This window comes from Lemur catta, chromosome 1 (assembly GCF_020740605.2).
Source record: "Lemur catta isolate mLemCat1 chromosome 1, mLemCat1.pri, whole genome shotgun sequence".
NCBI classification, from domain to species: domain Eukaryota; kingdom Metazoa; phylum Chordata; class Mammalia; order Primates; family Lemuridae; genus Lemur; species Lemur catta.
The window spans coordinates 276,941,731-276,952,280 of NC_059128.1; the positions used below are offsets into that span (position 1 = coordinate 276,941,731).

The following is a 10,550-nucleotide window of genomic DNA, read 5'->3' on the forward strand; positions in this document are numbered from 1 at the left end:
GACTCGTGACAGAAATGGCCATGATTAGATAATTTTTCTATCATTTCTAAAAAAAAATTCTGCCTCGTAGTGTCAAGACCCTTTTTCATTAAACCAAGATGACAAGAGATACTTCAATCTGGGTCAGAGCCCACCCCCAAACCAGTGAATGTCGCAGAACAAAGTAATAACATGAGATTCAAAATTCTATAGGCAACATATCTGAGTGCTCATGTTTATTATAGAATGTTAAGTGTTTGAAATACTTTTAAATGAAATTCAATTAAATATGAAAATTCTGAAATCTCTTCCTAGACCATAGTTTGAGAACCAGTGCTCTGGACTGCACCTTTTTAAACTAATTTTTCCTGCTCCAAGGCAGACCTCTGAAGGACTTACTAAATGTAGCTTTTTATCCTAATTAGAATTACAAAAAAAAAGATTATTTTGAGAACTACAAAATGGAAGCTTACGATAGTGCCATGGAAGATTGGACAAGTCCTCCCAGAGTTCCTGTTTTTATTTCTGCGATTCTGCTGACTTCGCACAACAGGAGGCGACATTCATGCTGCACTGATGTCAATAATGCCCCGAGGTGGTTGGACCAAGTGGTCCTCAGCACTTCTTCCATTTGTTTCACTGAAGATTCTGTGTTATCCTTGGAGACTCTGACCAATATGACTATCTCCTGTGACAGGCAGACTCACGGCCCCTCAGAGATTTCCATGTCCCAATCCTCTGAATCTGTAAATATATGAATACATTACCTTGCACAGCAAAAGGACTTTGCATATGTGATAAAGTTAAGGACTTTGGGCAGAGAAGAATATTGTAGATGATTCAGGTGGGCCCAGTCATATCATAAGGGTCCTTCAGAAGGGAGAACCTTCTCCACTGTGATCAGAAGGTGTGATGGAAGAGGCAGAGAGATGGAGCATTGTTGGCTTTGCAGATGGACAAGGGGATCATGAGTCAAGGAATGAGAGAAGCTTCTAGAAACTGGAAAGTGAAAGGAACAGATGCTCCCCTAGTGCCTCCAGGAAGGAACAATCCTGCCAACACCTTGATTTTAGCCCAGTGAGACTTGTGTTGAGCTTCTACCTCCAGAAATGTCAAGTAACAAGTTTAAGTTGTTTTATGCCACTAAAATTGTGGTCATTTGCTGCAGCAGCAACAAAAATCTGTCACCAGTAGGAAATCTGCAGCATGTTTAGCAAGATGGCAGCCATTCTTTGGTGAGTTTCTCTCTCAATGCAAAAAAATTTAAAAAGCAAACACCCTTATTAAAAAATTAGACCTCACTTTGTATATAACTATTCATCCAATAAAAAATGTTTTCTGCCTTTCCAAAGCCTACTGGGAGCTAGATACTACGTCAAACCTAAGAATATGGGGATGAAAAGAACAGGAGTCCTCTCCCAAGTGGTCCACTCTCCTTAGAGGACAAGACAAATTCCTCCTCCTCTTTTCTTTCTTCTTCTTCAGTACTTAGTGAGCAAAACATATGCACCAGGCATTAATTTCACCACTTCTTGCAACAGTTCTAGGAGATAGGTAATATTATCACTATCCCCATCTTATAGATGAGAAAACTGAAACACAGATAGATAAAGAGCTTGCCAAGGTCATTCGTTAATAAATGGCAGAGTCAGAATATGATCCCACGTGGCCTGGCTCTAGAGCCCCTGGCATTGACAATTATAACACGCTGCCTCACATCCACATAATGTCAGTGGCAAATTATCAATAAAACAATAGAGAGGAGAGAGAGGGTGTTCAGGACAGGGTGCCATGCAAACATCAAAGTGATAGTCTCTTTTAAACAGAATGGCTAATGCTCCCTGATATGGTAACATTGTATCTTTATATATACTAATCATAGAAAGCTAACATTGACTATCTCCCCATGTATGTTATCTCTTGTTGCATAGCAGTCCCAGACTTAATGGCTTGAAATAATAATCATTTATTGATACTCACTGACCTTGGGAGTCTTGCAGGTGGTTCTGGAACAGGCTGGGCGTCTGTGGTCCACTTGGACTCAGGTAGGCAGCTGTCTGGGGGTCAGCTGGCTACAGGCTGTGCTGCCTCAGTCTCTTTCACATGCACCGTCTCCTCCAGCAGGCTAGCCCAGGCGTGTTCACACGGGGTGGCAGGGTTCCTTGAGAGACAGCAAACGAGCAGGGCATTACGTCTGCTGTGTTCCACTGGACAGAGCAAGACACAAGGAATTCCATGGGGATCAAGAGGAAAAGATTCAAGGGCAAATAGACTCTACTTTTTGGTGGAAGGAGCTGGAAAGTTACAATGGAGAGAGACTTGGACACAGGAAGGGTGGAGAATTGGGAACATTTTTGTTATCAATCAACCACAATACACATTGGTCCATTTAAGCCTCACAGCAAACTTCTGATGTAGATAATATCATTGTACAGTTGACCCTTGCTATGCACAGGGAATTGCTTCCAGGAACCCCCTCAGAACCCAAAATTTGTGGATTCCCAAGTCCCTTATATAAAACAGCCCCCAGAGGGCCAACTGTACTTACCTGGTAGCTGAATAAACAGTGGATCCAGTGTTGGCACCAGGAGTCCCCTGACGCCAAAGCCTGCAAGGGGCAACAGCATGTGCACCCAAAGCTCGCAGGGGAGGAGAGGCAGGGAGCAGGGACCCTCGGGTGCCTCAGTGTAGCAGGAGTAGGGCCGTGCGCTGTGGGGCACCATGAGGCTGAAAGGTGAACTGGGTCGGAACGAGGTACCTGGCGGGATGAGGAGAAGGTGGTGAGAACCGTGAGTAGCAGAAGGTCTGCTGTAGTCCAAGAGAGAAATAATGAGTGGTTGAACTGAGGCTGACACCAAGAACTTTGATTAGAGAAGAGAAGGAATGAGAGACAGTTAAGAGGTAGAGTGGACGGAACATGCCACCAGCTGGATGTCAACGGTCAGGGAGGGGGAAGATTTGAGGGGTGTGAAAAGATGGAGATGACATTCACAAAGTAGGCAGTTTAGCAGAAAACAGGTTTGTGGGGAGTTGTGGGCAGGTGGCAACAACTCATTCACCACTTAGTTACCTGATAAAGATTTTAGTGCCCATCACGTGCAGGTAGCGTTCTGGGCACTTGAGATATGCCAGGGACTAAGCAGACAAAAATATCTGCCTCATGGAGCTTTTATTTTAGTGGGGAGAGACCAGCAATGTGAAATAAACAAAATAAAGAAGAAATTTTGATAGTGTGATAGAAGGTTATAATTACTATGTGTATTGTTACCTCTGGGTGCTGTAACAAATTAGAGAATGATGACTGACTTATTACAAATATTCACCACCTCCTGTTAGCTCTGGACACTCTATGGGTTATTTTATATAAATCTGTTAACCATCCCAGGCTTCTGATATTGCCCTAAACCCTGGATTTTAATACTGCTGCTAAATTCACAGTGGATTCGAGCTGTCTTTTGACAGATCAAGTTCCAATATCAAGTCGTGTGCCACAGAAAAATAAAACATATTTAACTGTTTTGATACAGCTATTAGACACCATAACCAACAGGAAGATACATCTTCTCTGCTGAATTGAAGCTTCAGCTTTATTATTAAGAACTAGACCATGCTGAAGAAGTAGCAAAACCTGCCGGGTGGTTATACGCAGAAACAGAAGTTCTGCATCAGTCACACCAAGACAAAATGTCCTTGTATCTGGTAAACAATTTTTAACATTGAATGGAAACTGCAAATTGACCACACCCAGTCAATCCAATCCATTGGGTACCTGAGCAGGTAATTTGTAGCTGATTTCTCTGCACAGGCATATTTGGCCTCATGTTGGCCACACCTTTATGGCTAAGATGGCTACTTGGAAACTCCTGTCATTAAAAAATTTCAGACCAAGTTAACCCTCTCCATGTGTTATAAGGCAGAGATCCCAGTTACACACATGTACACGAGTGTATATAAAGATGTGGTCTATTCTCATTTCCACATCCCGACTTCTGTCAAAGTACCACATGGTTCATGTTATGATCTGAATGTTTGTGGTCCCTCAAAATTTGTATGTTGAAATTCTAGCCTCCAATGTGATAGTGTCCAGAGTTCAGGCCTTTGGGAGGTTATCAGGTCCTGAGGCTCCGAATCAAGAGCCCTCATGAATGGGATTAGTGCCCTTATGAGAGCTGCCCAAGAAAGCTCCCTTGACCCCTTCCTGCCATGAAACCAGACCCCCCACCAGACACCAAATCTGCCAGCACCTTGCTCGTGGGCTTCCCAGCCTCCAGAACCAAAAGAAATAATTTGTTGTTTATAAATGTCCCAGTTTATGGTATTCTGCTACCGCAGCTTGGTCAGGCTAACACAGCCCACTTCTGAATAAAGGTGATGAGGTTCACTTCCTAAGATGCAAAGCAGGCTTCCATCAAAGGATGGCCTCTGCTCCACCTGCCTGGGCTTACCTTAGGCAGTGGTCCGCACCTTGCTGCTTCCTAGACTCATCTGGGAGCAACTGCTGAACATCAAAGGCTGAGCCTTCCTCTGGCCAGTTGACTCTGACACTCAAAGGTTAGAGGCAAGGGCAGGACTGAACTCTCCAGGTGACTGTGAAGCAGGAGAGGGTTGAGAACTGCTGATGTAAAGCACATGGAGCTCCTGTTTCGATCAACATCATGGCTAAGGTTTTAATTGTAATTCGACTGTGATTCATGACTTTTCAGAATTTGACTTTAGATATCTTGTATTTAATAGAGACTATCTAATAATGATGATGAATTGGTCATGATGGAAGCCAGCATTTACAACCACTGCACTGGGTGTTGTACATCTTCTTACGTAATCCTAACAGCAGCCAGCAAGGTAGCTTTTTACTACCTCATTCTATGGATTAAGAACTTGGGGTTCAGAGAAGAAACTTGCCCCAGGCCATATTGTAAGTAATGGAAGTAAGACACAAATGCGTGTGGATCAGATTCCAAAGCCAATACATCCACAGGAATGCAGTCCAGGGCTCTGAGTGCTGTCAGTGGCTTGCACAGGGTCGAGGGCTTTCCAGAGGCAGTGAATCTAACCTGTGGCCTGGAGGATAAGGTGAAGCCAGGGTAGGAAGGCCAGACGGGGGTCCTGGGGGGAGCATTAGAGAGGGGGCAAAGTAGGAGGCAAAGAGTTCCTGGTGTGGGGAAGAGCATGTGCCAAGGCCTGGAGTGAACCAGAATATGCTGCTGATCCAGGAGAAAGTGAACATGGGATATGCCCACCTGGCTCAGGTAGAAACAACAGAGCACTGGCGTGAACACGTTAGAGGATCTATGGAAAAGACAGCACATGGTGAGTCCCATAGGAAAAATGCTCACAATCAAACAGCGATGTGAGAGAAGCTCCTTGCAGAGACTGGAGACAGAAGGTCCTGTTGTTAAGACCATGCAAGGTGTTCATCTCCTAAGATAATTGCCACCCTCCGTTTTAGAAGTGGATCAGACATTATCTGCTGCAATTCTTTCATTTAGTTGAAGAATCTAAGCCGCAGAGAGGGTCAGCGGCTTGTCCGAGGTCCTAGCAGCTGCCTACATGGCCCCAAGCTGGCCCTGGGGTACAGGAGGGCTGACTCCAGAGCAAGTATCTTTGTCATTTTGCCCCACTTGGAGATAAGTCATCAGAGAGAACTGAAATCCCTTTGTTTAATTTAAATGGCAAAGGATAATGAAGAACAGGCATGGCTGCCTGCTTCTCCATGGCCCCCTCCCCTCTGACATGGGCAGCTCTGACCTCAGTGGTCTTTTACCCGGGCACCCAAGGCAGCCACTGAGCGCACACACATTCGTGTGCATACATGTGTGCTTGCGTGTGTGGACACTGTTGGTAGGAAGAAGATCCACTGCATTCTCAAGTGGATTTCCATGACTTTCAAAGGGTCTCTGGCTCCCAAAGAGGTTTTCCAATGACAAAGTGTTTTCATTAAAAATCCCAGGAGGTCCAGTGTTTTTCCTCAGCCGACATATTCAGTACTGTTGGGTAGTTTTATTTAATAGCATTTTTGCATCTGGTTTTACCAGTGTAAAGCTGGCTATGTCCATACACACAAAATAGTCTAAGGGGCAGAATTCTCAATCATTATCAATGACAACGGCCAGCGCTTACCAGACACTTACAGTATATCACCTAGGATTCTAAGGCCTTTTCTTGCGTCATTGAATTAAATATTTAATCTCAACAGTACTCTGTGAGGTGTCATTATCATTTCCAGGTTACAGAGAAGAAAACTTGAGAACAAAAGATTAAGTTCCTTGCCCTGGGTTGCCGGTTCTCAAAGTGTGATTCTTGGAACAGCAGCATCAGCATTACTGGGAAATGTGAATGATCAGCCCCACCCCAGATCTAGTGAATCAGAAACTCTGGGGGTAGAGCCCAGCAATCGTCCTTTTAATGTCTCTTAGGTGATTTTGATGCCCCTAGTCATCCAGTTTGAGAACCACAGTCCTAGGGACTCTTGTTAGAAAACGAAGCATTTTATTTACTGCTAAATATAGCAGCATTGTCCCAAATCACACAGCTGGTAGATGACAGAGCTGAAATTCAAGCCAGGGAACCAACTCCTACTTTACTCTCTGTGATTTAAACAGTGTAGATGCAGACAGTCTAACTAGGTTATTGAAGCCTTAATCCCCATTGGGACTTAATTTTATGACTCTCATTGATCAAGTAACCCTTGGGGTCAAGAACCTCTGCCCAGCTGTCCCCGCTGGTTTGTTTTGCACCATTGCCTTTTCAATGTGGGTGTTCAAACTCTGGTGAGCTCCAGGTCTGAGCTCTATAACCTTAGGTAATTTTTACCAGTGTTAAGAAAAGGCCTTTAGGTTCTAACTCCAAACCCACCTGGTACAAAATAAAAGTTGTTTTTAATCAATAGATCAAATCATCTTTATAAAAATATTGACTCTTATAAGGCAAACCTGTAGGAGCATTTCACAAAGGTAGCCAGAACCTCATTTTAAATGCTTCCCTGGTACAATGAGGCACAGTATTGAAAGATGAAGCTGGGATTTGGTGTGAGTGACGACTTTAGATTCCAAAGCCAACCACAATAGCTGGAAAAACCTTGTCCAAACTAAAAATGTAAAATACACTGCATGTACCCACAAATGGCCCTCTCTGCTGCCTTAAGCCTTGGTTTAATCTCTTTGACTTGACTTCTTCCCTACAAACTCATTCTGAGGTCTTGAAAATACACAATACAGCGGCAAGGCCACATCTGGGGAATAAAGAGTAAGGCTCAGAAATAATGACTTGAAAACGGAGTAGATTATCTCCCATTTTCAATTTATAAGTTTGGTGAATCCACTGGCTTTTTGCATTGGAAAGAACACTTTCAGCAAATTCCAAACAACTCACAAGGCAGTTTGTATGTAACTTACTGTTCCGATTGTGGGTGACACAAGATGCGCCATCCAGCGCAGGGCAGCCTGGAGACGGCAAACGCCCGGGAACTGCCTGCTGTGGAGTGTGAATTGCCTCAGACCTTGAGATTAGCAGGCCCTCCAGATCAGGGAGTGGGAGCAAAACATTTTTTTCTTTTATTAATAAGTCCCATTAAATCCAGTTCCAGCTTTCGATCCTCCCTGCCTTTAAGGAGTGTCACGCAGCACAATGACACAATGTTCTGCTTGTTTGCATTACCACACAGGAAGTGCAATGGGGAAATGGGCTGTTCATAAAAAATGAGTTCAGACACTCGGTATAGACGTGACAAATACCGAGCTGATTTCCATGTAGGGAATTCTGGCCTCATTTTATGTGAAAATAAGGTAATAAAACAAAATAAGACAAAAGGAGATACAGGACTCCATTTTCAGCTTTTTAAACAATGCAGACATACTGATATGTTATAATAAATCACCCCTACAGGGGAGTTTTTTTTAAATATACTTTTAGTGTGTGTGTGTGTGTGTGTGTGTGTGTGTGTGTGTGTGTGTTCACGAGAGCTGTCTGGAAAGTATCCAGCTGTGTAATATGTTCTCGTTATATAAACAGTGGCTGGGTACTTTCTGGACGGGGTGTGTGTGTGTGTGTGTGTGTGTGTGTGTGTGTGTGTGGGAGAGAGAGAGAGAGAGAGAAGTGCCTATCCACATACTAGTATAAACCTTGGATTTTCCAACAACCTGATGAGACCAAAAAGGCCTAGGCAGTGGCTACGCCATCATGATGGGTGTTACAGTGTGATTTGCACTTAGTAGAATTAAAACAGGTATCATTTATTATTAATTATTAACCTCAAATTAGAATATCTTAACATAAACTTATCAAGTGTTAGCAATTAAAAAGATAAATGGAAGAAAAAAATGAGACTATACGTAGAATAGTTATAAGGTAAAAACTTCACCAGTTAATTTCCTCTTTTAAGAACAATCAGTTCCATTTCTTTCTCTCTCTGTACATAGGTACAGATATAGACATATAGATATACGCACACACACACGTGGAGAAACTGCTTCTCAGCTGGGAAAAATAACACTGTTCTTCATTTAACTGCCACAATCATTGCATGATTAGGCGAAGAGTTGGAAATATCTCTGAACAATCAGCAGGACCAAGGGTGAGAAACAGCCCCTCCCCCGAGAATGCTGAAGATTTGGAAGTGTTTTCAACACATAACCAGTCATTTGTACTTGGCAGCTCCATTTTAGATGAAAAGAGAGGAGAAAGTGAGCAGGGAAGACTCGAAGAGGCGGACTAACAGGGCAGAAGCAAGAGAAATAGAGATGAATTCTCAAACCATGTGTTTCTGGCACTGGGGCCTCTCTCATCCCTTTCTCTTTATCCCAGTGATACCCTGGTGCCCTGTTCATTCTCCCCAGTTGTGGGATTTCGGCGGGGCTTTGATGCCACGTGAAGAAACAAGCCCAGTCCAGGCCAATTCAAACTTTCTCATACAACTGTCTTCCCGCTCTCCCAACCCCGCCTGCCCTAGCCTTGGCTTCCAGTGGCTTCCGTAGTCTTGATTTAAATCACCCTAAATCCCCATCTTCTGTTCTACTTGATCCTAATGACTAATCTGTTCTTCTGCCAAGAAGAGATGACACTTCCTGTGGTCAAAATTAATTCATTCCACCCATATTTATTAAGCATCTTCCATGAAGTAGACTTTGGGCAAGCAACTGACACAATTGCTGCCCTTGTGAAACTCCCACATACACAGTGCTCGGCAGCTCCACAAGAACACAGACAGCACAACTGTTCTCATCTGAACTTAGAATATATATTCTCAAAGGACCCTGACCAAAAAAAAATTGTTTAATGCATTAATGGACCCAGTAAACTATACTGGTTGAGAAATAATCATTTAATTTACGAACCTCTATTTAATGCAAAGATTTTTGGGGGAGGTGGGGAGAAGTTAATTTATTTTTAATTCTGTCTTTCAGGCTCGTCTGAGTATCAGAATTCATTTTTGGATCTAATCACAAAACAAACTTGATTATGGTGGACCCAAATTGCCAAATCAGATTTTTCTACCAAATAAGTGCAATGGAAACAGGATCTCTTCTAAATGTGAAAACCACACTCTCATGCCAGAATTTTAGGGAATTGGAATTTGACTCTAATGACTATTAATATCAGGGATTACTATTCCTTATTTGTTGAAATGTCTATCTGTAAGGAATAACTCTAAGATACTTGCCTCAAAAGTCTTTTTTTTTTTAAAAAAAAAATACTTTGGAGAAAAAACAAAAATAAAAACAAGTCTTGTGTTAGGGTTGAGATAGTTCAGGTAATTATGTTTCTTTCTCCACAAATAATCATATTTCATAGTGAAAAAACACACAATAGCTTTTCATCATGTGTTTATACATTCCTTTCTCTGTTTTGAACAAGTTGTATAAGCTCACAAAATAGGAGTATGTTCTGTGTCTCGTTCATGCATTTTTTTCAGTTGAATGCTTTTGATTTGTTTTTGTTGTTGCTCAGTTGAGTAATTTTATAATATCATAACATTCTGTAGAAAAGCCTTCCTAGATGAATGACATCTTTCTGAAAACCTAAAAATCTTACCTTTGCCAAGCTAGACTTACTGGCATGAAGAGTCCGCAGCTTCCTGCCTCTGACCCATAATTTTATATGTGAAAGTCATCATCAAAGCTTGCAGGACAACTTGTGTTGAGCATTTCCAGATACCAAACCTCCCCTCTGTTATTTCAAACAGTCAACAGCTGCTCAGCCTGCTGTTCCCATCACCGTTCATGATTGCGTTAGACAAAAATCCACCTTTAAAAAAATGGTGAAAACTGAGACGAGCAAAGCAACCATTGGCAGCTAAGAGGCATTCTGCTGTTATCACCCTAAGCTCACAGTCCTGGGTGTGTGCCCGGCGGGGACTGGATTCTCTGTACAGCAAGGGAGCAGCGTCTCAGCTGACCTGCTGTGAATGTCCCAAGTGAGTCACTGCTGTTAACTCCATCAGCGCCATTTGCTGTCTACTCGGACGTTTCTGAACAGCTGCCTGGCTCTGCTGCTGGCTTCTAACTGGAAATATGGCCCAGTCTGACTCAGTGGCAGAAGGCAGGAAGGGGGAGGGGAGGGAAGGAGAGAAACAC

General features: G+C 42.9%; 1 long non-coding RNA gene across 1 annotated transcript; it reads right to left on the reverse strand.

Moving 5' to 3' along the window:
* Window positions 1–283: 283 nt before the first annotated feature.
* On the reverse strand, window positions 284–7,464 carry LOC123642819. Its single transcript, XR_006736530.1, has 3 exons — window positions 7,374–7,464; window positions 1,964–2,140; window positions 284–723 (listed from the first exon to the last, which is right to left on the reverse strand). It is a non-coding gene; the product is annotated as an uncharacterized LOC123642819 (long non-coding RNA).
* Between the last annotated feature and the right edge of the window lie 3,086 nt (window positions 7,465–10,550).